The sequence below is a fragment of the Tupaia chinensis genome, unplaced genomic scaffold (genome assembly GCF_000334495.1).
Source record: "Tupaia chinensis unplaced genomic scaffold, TupChi_1.0 Scaffold000574_1, whole genome shotgun sequence".
In the NCBI taxonomy this organism is placed as follows: Eukaryota; Metazoa; Chordata; class Mammalia; order Scandentia; family Tupaiidae; genus Tupaia; species Tupaia belangeri.
Window position 1 is genome coordinate 271,858 of NW_006160088.1, and position 11,356 is coordinate 283,213.

Below are 11,356 nucleotides of genomic sequence, written 5' to 3' on the forward strand. Positions count from 1 at the left end.
CCCTTCTCCTCCATTCTCTTCTCAGGATCCTGGACACGCACACACGTATGCCCAGCGTGAGTTTAAGCTACCAGGTCCAGGACTTGAACTGCAGTCAACTACATGGGAGTTCAGCAACACAGCCATTATGCCAACTGCTGGTCCCGAAAGCAATTTTCTTGAAAACCTGAATCTTACTAGGAAACTCAGAGACTCAGGGAGCTGAGTGACTTGTTCTGGGGACCCTGTCCTGAGGGTAGAGTTTCCTGGTCCAGGGCCAGCAGGTGTGGAGGCCCTGCCCCCGCAGGCTGCAGGAAGGTGAAGAGTGGCCCAGAGCTGCATTGCCTGTTTTGTATGCTGCCTGGTGAGCTCAATTTGCAAAGGTAACTTGGCCACATGAGAGATCTGAGTGGAGATCTGGGCACGGGGCGCTGCTGCAGTTATCCCGAACGGCCTGCAGAGAGCACTGAAATAAACTTGTGAGACAAAATTACTTTTTATGAGAGTTTTTGATCCCCTTGGCTATGGTTGTTATTGTTCAAAACTTTTTTTCACTCAGATGTTTACTATGGTTTTAAAAGTAAGTTAGTAAAATTCTATTTTTAGCTTTAAACTGCAGTCAATGAAGATGAGTGGTGAAGGGGACCCTGGGAGTAGAAGGACTAAAGTGCATCCTTGTGTGTATGTGCCTCACATGTACGTGTGTGCACACCCAGCGTGGAGGTTGCTGTGTAAGTTCAGAACATGGATACCATGCACACTTTTGGGCACAGCCAGCATCTCTGCACGTGTAGAAACTGAGCTGATACATATCCATGCAGAGCTTCCAGATTCTACGTTGATGGGAGCCATAGAAACAGAAGTCCACCAGAGAAGGAGGCAATTAGGACCCCAGGTTCCTGTCTCAGGGTGAAACTGGGGTCCTGTGGGGAGGAAACTACCTGAGGGAAAGGCGACTGTGCTTCTAGGACTGTGACTCAGTCAAAAAGGCCCCTTCTTCTTAGCACTGTGGCACGTCTTGGGCATCACTGCTAAGGGCTCTGCCTCCAGGTCTAACCCCTGGCTCTGCAACTTTCTAGCTGTGGGGCCTGGGTGGTTTTTATTCTGTCTGAACCTCAGCTTCTGCATCTTTGTAGAATGGGCGAGTGTCAACTCAGAAGGGCGTGTGGGAGTTAAGTAAGGTCGTTCGCATTGAGTTCTCCACACAACTGTACTGGGGCTGAATATGAGTTTAATATGAGAGCTCTTATCCTGGTGCATCTAAGAACCTACAATGGCCACTTGGCAAAGATAGGTTTGCTTGGCTAGTTCCCAAAATAGATCCCATTTCTGGGAGAAGTCTGTATGGTTTCCAGAGTGTGAGTTGTGAAGCAGAGTGTCTGAGATGTGCTTGCCTTCTGTGCAGTGCTCAGGTGAGAAACGGTTTGCACAGAATGTGAGTTGCAGTCCCCTCCCTTGATTACATTTCCCTGGAGGGCTTATTTTTAGACAGTTTAATCCCCTCCTGCTTCTAATCAGGATGAATGAGGTGTATGTGTGGGTGGGGCAAGCTAACCCAGGCACCAGCTGTTGTGTGTTTAGAATTTTAGTCTGAGGGTCATTGTGGTGTTGGGCAGACCCTCTACCCTTAAGGCTCATTATGCTGGGTGGGGCAGAGCCTGAACTCAGGTCTGTTTCCTGGGTTCTAATTTGACCTCCCTTGCCCATGCCTGTGAGAGCCAAGTTACTTGTTTTCTTTTTATTCCAGTTTTCTTTATCTGAAAAATGGAACAGTAGTAGTTCCTGTCTCATAATATTATAGTGTGGACTGAAGGAGACAGTGGGTATCCATTGCTCAATATCCCACAGTAGGTGGTTACTGAGTGTGGGTGTTTATGATTACAGTCAGGGTTGGGCTGTAAATTTTGGTAGATACGACACTGCAGTATGCAGTGCCGCCTCTCAGTGTTTGCCATACACGTGTGGTGATCTGTGTGCAGATTGAGAAATCTTCCAGGCCAGTCTTTATGGCTCTTGTTCCTTTCCTTCCTTTGAATCTTTCCTGGAACTCTCAGGGTTCTTTGGTCCATGGAATTCTTCAAAATCATACAACACAGTGTTCTGGACTTGGTAAATTCAGAATTATGTGAAAATCTGAACACGGCTTTTTTTCCTCTTTCTTTCTTTCTTTCTTTCTTTCTTTCTTTCTTTCTTTCTTTCTTTCTTTCTTTCTTTTCTTTCTTTCTTTTTTTTTTTAATGGATCAGAAGTTGCCTCAGAGATGATCGGTAGTGTGTGTGTGTGTGTGTGTGTGTGTGTGTGTGTGTGTGGATAATCAAAACAACAAACCTTCCTTTCACAGATAGAAAGGTGAAGTGACTTTGCTGAGTCCTTCAGTTAGTGGCACACCTAGATTACAACCTAGCATCAGAAATCCCTGGAAGTCATTCCTTCTGTTTACTCACTCACTGGTAAACACGCCCATTGCTTTTGTCAGGATGTAGCTGAGGTCTGGCATCATTTGTTTGGCAAACAGAGCTTCACTGAGTAAATGTACAATGTCCAGAGGACAGTCAGGGGCATCTGTTCTCTTGACAGATGAATGAAGAAGTACTTGTTCAGGCCTTCTCTTCTGACAGATGCAGTGCACACCTGTGGACGCAGTCGACTGTGTCCACTCCTGTAGCCACACCTGCTGTCTCCGGGAACCCACATAGTAGCCTTTGGAGTCAGCATTTCTTATTACAGTGAAACCCTGATCTGAATCAAGGAAACCAAGGTTCATTGTCTCAGGGGCTTGTCTGGGAGCGTCAGATGTAGGTGAGGTTCAGCCCTGGCCTTCAAATGTTGCTTTTCCAAGCAGCCTGGTCCTCCCTAGGCCATGAAGAATGAGTCCCCGCAATGCATTGCTTCCACAGGATGCTCAGGGATGGGCCACCAGAGGGGTCTTCCTTTTTGCATCTTGTCCTAGCTGTTGCCTGTCTTTTCTGAATGTTGACATGGGGCACCTTCTCCTTCCTGGTCTTGTCTGACCTCTGGACTTCAGCCCTCTGTCACCTGAGGTGTTCCCTAGAACATTCTGTCTGTCAGATATCCTGACTTGTCCTGTCTCAAGGTCACTGAATATAAATGCCTTCAGTCATGTTTATATTTGCTTGTCACCTCTCTTGACCTGAAGCTTGTGCAAAACGAGCCTGTAGGTTCCACACATAGACTCAAGGCTCTATCACCAGTGGCAGCTGCTTTCTGCCCCACCCAGGTACATGAAGGGCAGTAAAAGTGCAGGGATAGTTTCGTGACCTGGGCTATGAAAGAGCAGAATAGATGTCCCCAACACATTCTTCAGCTGCAGTTGTGAGTGTGGCATTTGCGAGGTCTTGCTTGTTCTCACCTTCACACAGCCAGTTGCACACTTCCTTGACAAGTATGTGAGGGGGAAACAGCAGAAGGAACAGTCCACAGCCGCCTCATTGAGAGATCCCCTCTCCCAATGCCCCCTTTCAGGCAGTGTCTGTAGAAGAGTGAAGGGCAGTGCTATAGCTCAGACTGCTACTGGGCGTGTGTGTGCTGTGACGAGCGGGGACTGTACAGGTAATGCTCTCACAGAGTCCTCTGCTCTGCTTACTTAGCCTTGCTACGTGGTTCCCAAAGAACTCTCGGAGGCTCTGCCATAGAGTAAATAATTAATGAGTCTGGTTCAATGTAACAGCTGCTATGCATCCTCATTTTAAAAATAGATGAGACAATGTTTATGTTTTCTCCATGTCTCCCCTGTGGAAGGATTTGTTTGCTCTCAATCTTATTATTTAAGGATTACTTTTGATCATTGGTTGTATCAGGACTGACTTCTTTTTAAGAATTATTTTTATGTAACTTTATTTATTTTAATTTGACCAACCAGAGGTGGGACAGAATGAGAGAGCGAGAGAGGGAGAGTGAGAAAGCAAGTCGCCAAGTCTGGGACTTGAACCGTGGTTGGCTGTGTGGGAGTCCAGCGCTCTTAACCACCACGCCACCTGATGGTCCCCAGGACTGACATTTTAATTTTAGCAGTGTCTGTGGCTGTGTCTGTCCTGGTAGGTAGTAAAGTTCTTTCAGCCTTACTCTTCTTCCTATCCAGGTCCCTGGTGGAAAGGAGACACTTGATAATTCTCTATTAGAATCCAAGGGATTTCCTAAGGGAAATATTCAGGTACCAGAAAGATAGCTTCCACTACAACTCAGAAGAGTGGACTGGAAATGAACTGTGAGGTCCCTTCAAACAGCAGTTCTCAGGCCAGCAGTTAGCATAATGGCTATGTTGCTGAACTCCTATGTAGTTGACTGCGGTTCGTGTCCTGGACCCGGTGGCTTAAACTCACGCTGGGCGCGTGTGCGTGCATGCCCAAGATTCCAAGAGGAGAATGGAGGAGAAGGGATTGCGGCGTGACCATCCCCCCCCCTGGGGGGGGTGATTTCTTGCTTTCTGTCTGTCTCTGTCTTTCTGGTGAGCACACGCACCCTATAGCAAAATCCTCTCCAAAAATCCCCCCAAAAACAACAACAACAACAAAAAAACCACACAAAAAACAAAACAAAGACAAAAACCCCAATAGTTCCCAAAGCCTCTCTATTGATTGTTATTGCCACTTGCTTTGTTTGGCTCTACCTGTCTGAAAAGTCTGTATGTGAACATTAGGAAACTCTATGGTGAGCAAGATATATTTGAAATAAACTCTCAGGTCTCTGGGATAGGAAAGATGCTCACATTCCCTATTGGGACCATAGACAGAAGGATTTTAGCTTGTGGCGACTGGAAACTGAGAAGCAGTTTCTTTCCTGCCTTTTCAGTAGGACCACCAGGGTAGGATCTCTGCTGGCAGATGGCCTGAAGCTGGGGGGTAAAACCATCCACCCTTGGTGTGGAGTAAAGAGCCTGGAAGGCCTGGGTGAGCACAGAGATGATACTGAAGAGTAAGATGATACTGATTGTGTCTTAGTGCCTGCCCACTGAAAAGTTGGCAAAAAAAAATTAATTTTAATTAATTAAAAAAAGGATTCCCTACTTATAAGATACAATCACTTTTAAATACAAGTAGAAGAATACATTCCATAGCTAATATAATTTTTTAAATGTCATCTTGTTTTGCACTCTCTGTTCAACTACTTCCTTGAAGAAAGTTGTGCCCAGGCCAACAGGTGGCATGTTGGTTAAGGCACTGGATCCAACATGACCAACTATGTGGTTCGAGTCCCAGACCACACAACTTGAAAAACACTCTGGGCATGTGTGCATTTGGGCCTGAAACCCTGAGAGGAGATTGTAAGAGGAGATTGCGGCATGGCAATCTCTAGGGTGAGGGTGGTTTCTCACTCCCCCCCCCCTCTCTCTCCAGTGGGCCCACATGCCCTATAGCAAAACTGAAAATATCTCCAAAAACAAAAAAATAAAGTTAAAATTGAAAAAAAGGAAAAAAGAAAGAAACTTGTGTCCATGCATGCAAAGCTTAGTTGGCTAGTGTGACAAAGAGGCAGTGTGACTCAGCGCCTCCAGCCACAAACTGCTCCTGGGAAGTTGCCACAAAGCTTATTGGCTCAAGGGCCCAGTTTTCTAGTCCACAATGAGGTAAACCAAGGAAACAGTGCTACTTTTGGTTAAATTCTGCTCGGAAAACTATTAGATGCAGGAGAGCTGAATTGTTTTATCTGGTCAAGTAAGCTATAAAATAAAACAAGACAAAACAAAACTAACAAACAAAAATTCATCATACCTAAAATTGCTTAATGCTAACTTAAGAGGTTTTGTGGTCAAAATTTCTTTTCCTGAAAGACAAGAAACAAAAGTAAATTTATATGTCACTGAATGCTGTTTCCCTATTTGACACTGAACTGTCACTTCTCCATGCATTAGGGATATTTATTAGACTTGTATGTATTATATTTTGGAAGTAGATATATGCATTTATGATTTGTTAATTATGGTATTTATTTTTAATAAAAAGTATTAATTGTAACAAGTGATTAAAATAGCATACTGCACTTAGTGTGGTTAGTTCTAAGTTATAAATAGATGTGACGGACTTGTGCTCTTCCTGAAGAGGTGGCAATATACAGGCTAAACTGGACAATCTTATTTTTCCCCATGTTGATGTTTTCTGTGTTTCTTTCTTTATTATTTAAAAAAAAATTTTTTTTTTTTTTTGCCAGAGGATGTGTGTGCTTTCTGGGGAGGAGAGAGATACAGAGAGATAGTGAGAGGGAAAGTGAGAAATCACCTCCTGGGGAGATGGTCATGCTGCAATCCCTTCTCCATTCTCCTCCTAGGATTTTGGGCATGTATGTACATGTGCCTGGCGTGGATTTCCACGTGTATTTTGGAAAACATTTTTAAAATTCGACCTTGATTTTATATGCTTAGAAAAATACACTGAACACCCTTGATGTGTTAGTCATTGTAAGAGAGGGAGGCTACTTGTTTCCCTGGGGTTTTGGAAGCAAAGCAAAGGGACTCGGTTTACAGTTTGGAGAATCTTTGAGGGGATGGCAGTGTCTGGGTGGCATTGAGGGGTGAAATGTCTGGTTGGGAATTCTAAGTCCAGGGTATTATGAGGCAGACATCCTTTGGGACTTTTTTTTTTTTTTCTTCCCTTTCCCTCAGGTATAATTAAAAGCTATCATTTAAGTTTAAGAAATCGTTTTGTGGGATGATTGTAACTTTAGGGTCATTGATATCTCTGTGTTACAGCCTGGATCTTTGATCTTTCAAAGTGTTGTGTGTAAATGGAAATAAATTGGCTGAAACAGACATGTTTTTCTCTGACTCCAGCACGTGTTCGTCACACTTCTTGCAGGACTATAGACCTGGGAATCTCTGTCCACCGCTGCTCCTTGCTGGCTGTAGACCAGTCCCATTGCAGGCACAAAACAGTAGCTGGAGGCAGCAGGGAAGGGTGCAGGGCTGCGTGTTGGAATTGAAAGGTGCCTGAAGAATTGTAGAGGAGGGAACGGCCTCCAAGGAACGTGACCCCTCTCTCCCTCGTCACCCACCAGCCAGGACTTCCCTCCACTCTGGCAGTGTTGAGGCTGTCGCGCTCTCCTGATGTCTGGCCCTGCTTTCCTTCATCATCCCTCTCCCTCCTGCAGCCAGGCTGTACTCTCCCTTCTAAGACGTTCCTGCAGCGCACAGACTTGCTCTCACTAGCAACTCAGACCACTTCTGGGACCTCCCCCCTTTCCAGTACTGCCCATTTCTCTTTTTCTCAGTACTAAAACCCCTTCAAAGTACAGACTTCGCTGCTGCCACCTGTCCTCAGCTCTACTCCTCTCCACCCAGCACTGTATTGGAGTAGTTCTGCGGGGACACCAACACCCCAGCAGGATGGCAGCCATGTCACCTGCTGCTGGGCCTGCACTCTCCCTCCAGCCGTCTTCCCTCTGCTGCCAAGACATTTCCTCCCAACTCCGGGCACCTCCTCCATGGTCTTGTTCTTCGTTCCATCTCCTCTTCCCAACTTCTGCATTTTGGAGTGTCCTCAGGCTGAGACAACGACCTCTCTGCTCCACTGACTTTCTTGAAGTGAAAACACCCATGTCCATGTATATTGGCTTACCAGGGCTGCCATAACAAAATGCCAAATAACAGGAACTTATTTTTACGTAATTTTGGAGGCCAGAAGTCAAGATCAAGGTGTCAACAGGATTGGTTCCTCCTGAGGCCCCACTTCTTGGCTTGCAGATGACATCTCCTTGTGTCCTCGCATGGTCGCCCCTCTGTGTCTGTTTCCTAGATGATCCTCTTTTTTTTTAAATTATTTTATTTAACTTTATTTATTTATATATTTTAACTTGACCAGAGAGGGAAAGAACGAGAGAGAGGGAAAGTGAGAAAGCAAGCCGACAGGTTCAGGACTTGAACCTCGGTCAGCCATGTGGGAGTCCGGTGCCCTTAACCACCACATCACCTGCAGGTCCCAATAATCCTCTTTTTATAAGGACCCAGTAATGCTGAATTAAGACCTACTGTGATGGTTTCATTTTACTTTAATTACCTCTTTAAGTGCTCTATCTCCAAATGTAATCCTTCTCTGAGGTACTTGGGGTTAAGGCTTCAACATGTGAATTTGGTGAGGGGGACACAGTTCTGCCAATAACAGTCCCCTCTTCTGTGGACTTTCCTGCCACCCTCCCTTTGTTCCTTCACTTTGCTATTTTATTTACTTAAGTAAATTATTAGTATTATTTTAAGTTTGTTATAGGGCATGGATACTCGCCAGAGGCAGAGAGAGAGAGAGAGAGAAAGAGAAAACAAGACACCCTCTATCTCCAAATGTAATCCTTCTCTGAGGTACTTGGGGTTAAGGCTTCAACATGTGAATTTGGTGAGGGGGACACAGTTCTGCCAATAACAGTCCCCTCTTCTGTGGACTTTCCTGCCACCCTCCCTTTGTTCCTTCACTTTGCTATTTTATTTACTTAAGTAAATTATTAGTATTATTTTAAGTTTGTTATAGGGCATGGATACTCGCCAGAGGCAGAGAGAGAGAGAGAGAAAGTGAAAAAGCAAGACACCGGGCCTGGGACTCAAACTGCTGTTGGCCATGAGGGAGTCCAGTACCTAATTGTCATGCCATTTGGCTGGCCCCATATTTTTCATTTTTAACAGCAATCATCCCAGGCATACATTTATACTTTTATTATGCTGTCTCCTCCTAGACTAAGCAATTTATTAAAGCAAACATACCGTCTTTCTCTGCATGCTTTCTTAGCATTTAAAGGCATACCTTTCACACGGCAGCCCAGTTTTTCTGAACAAATGCATGAGCTTGTAATTTCAGAGAGAATGCTTGATTTTATGCACTGGAGGATAGAACTGGGACTGCACTGGCCAGGCGTAAATGGTGACAGAGCTACTGGGTGGGACCCTCAGTCAAGAGACGGTGGGAACGAAAAGAGCAGCAGCACCCACCCCTGCATTCAATGTCCTAAAAGGATGAACGTGGGCCCCTGGGTTTGAAATGTGCACCCCTGAGTGACATGCCCTTGGCAGTTGAGTTTGAGCTCACATCTCTTTGCCTTAGCCTGAGGAGACATAGCTGTCTTCAAGGCACGTTTTCATGAGACTGCACAGGAAGGAAAAGACCACTGTAAACCATGTAGGAATATGGTCTGTCTCAGTTGGAGGACTGACATAGGAGCACCAGATTTTTAGTTTTTCTAACCAGGCCTTCAGAAGTACTATCTCTGGGTCTGTCAGATGGACAGACCCACTGCTGGACTCCCACATGGCCAAGAGTGGTTTAAATCCAGGATCTGCTGACATGAAACTCATGCCAGGTGAGTGTATGTGTGTGCCCAAGATCCTGGGAGGAGAATGGAGAAGGGATTTTGGTATGACCATCCCCCTCGAGGGGGTGATTTCTCACTTTCCCTCTCACTGTCTCTGTCTCTCTCTTTGGTGAGCATATGCACCCTACGGCAAACACCTCTAAAAAAACTCCTTTACTATTACTTTGCTTGAAACTGATCCTGCATGCTATTTGAATACTGCAACTTCTGTTAGACAGGATTAGTTAATAAATATGTAAAGTAGTTCTTGCAAATAAATAATAGAATTGGGAAAAAAAAAGAGTGATTTAGTTAGGATTTTTTTATACTTTATTAAAATACTGAGTTTATTTCACATGTGTATTTTTGTCTCCCCACCATTTCCATGTCTGACCACCACTACTACTGTGTCCTATCATAACATTGCATACATACTTAAAACCAAGCAAAGGGTGGAGTTCCATCTTTAAAAACTAAACAGGCATTTTGGACAACACATTCTTGACAATGGAACCTGGACAACATTTATCAAACACGGTAGGGAAACCATTGATAGGGGGATACTATCCTGTCCTTTATGATTCACAGTAAGCCTTCTTATCTCTAAGAGTGAAACATTCTTTTGCTGATTTTTTTTTTCTTTTAATAGAGAGATTTTTGCTATAGGGCATGTGTGCTCACAGGACAGACAGAGGGAAAGAAATAACCCCCTAGAGGGATGGCCACACACAATCCCTTCTCCCTTCTCCTCTTAGGATCTTAGGCATGCAAGCACATGGCCCATTGTGAGTTATAAGCCGCTGGGTCCAGGACTCAAACTGTGGTTGACTACATGGCAGTCCATTACACCATCTGCTGGTCCCAAGATGGAAAATTTTAACAAACCGTTTAAACTATTTTCTTAAAGAGACTTCCTCCACTGCCAGAGATCTTGAATAGCCTCCTGATCAGTTATCCAGAAGCAATTCTTGACATAATTGATAAACTTGGCTTGTACTTCGGGAAGAGAACCACCTTTTTTCTCTACTTGTTTGCATTTTTGCTTTAATGTCTTCTACAGAACTAGGTCCTTTTGGTGTTTTAGGTTTTTTTTGTGTGTGTTTTTTGGTGTTTTAGGTATTTTTTTTTGTGTGTGTGTGTGTGTTTTTGAATGATTCTTGATCTTTTGATCTTGGTGTTGATGGTTTTGAGTCTTTTCTGTTCTGGTTTGATTTTTGAGCATTTTTGCCAGGAATATCTCATACATATTTCTTCACTGGAGCTTTTTCTTCTGTTTCCTCATCTTCAAAATCATCGTCATCATCATCATCATCATCATCTTTAGCAGCCACAAGTTTTACTTTTTTCTGTGGAACCTTCCTACCACCTCCGGGGCAGATTGCTTTCCAGATATACTTAAGAGTTTCACATCCTCTTCCTCTTCTTCTCCTGACTCTGTATCCTCCTCCACAGCTACTAAGTGCTGTCCACTAATATGCACAGGCCCTGAACCACACTTCAACCTTAAGACCACAGGTGGTGTTATTTCAAAGCCTCTAAGGGAAACCGTTGGCTGTACAGACATTTTCAGTGTTGCCAGTGTTACTTTCATTGGACTGCCTTCATAATTCATTGCCTCTGCTTCGACAATGTGCAATTCATCCTTTGCACCAGCCCCTAAACTGACAGTTCTTAAAGATAACTGGTGTTCATTTTCATCATTATCCACTTCAAAGTGATAATCTTTGTCGGCCTTTAGTTCACAATCGAAAAGATAGTTCTGGGGCCTCAGGGGGCTCATGTCCATGACCATCGAATCTTCCATGGGGTGGTGGCACACACTTGAGTGGGTGCAAAGGCGGATGGTGGTAAACAACTACGGCTCCTGAAAACAGCCACGCAGGACGGAATCATTCCAGGGCGTTAGGATGTTTTTAATGGCAAGTAAAAGAAACTGACTTCAACTAGCTTTACCCAAAGAGACTATGTGCTTACCTAGTTGCAGTTGCCTGGGAACCCCATAGGATCAAAGTGGGAGCCTGGGCTGGAAGTAGAGAGACCCCCTTCAGGACTCTCTTGCAGTCAGCTGTCCCCTCTGTTTTTGTTTGTAGGTAACT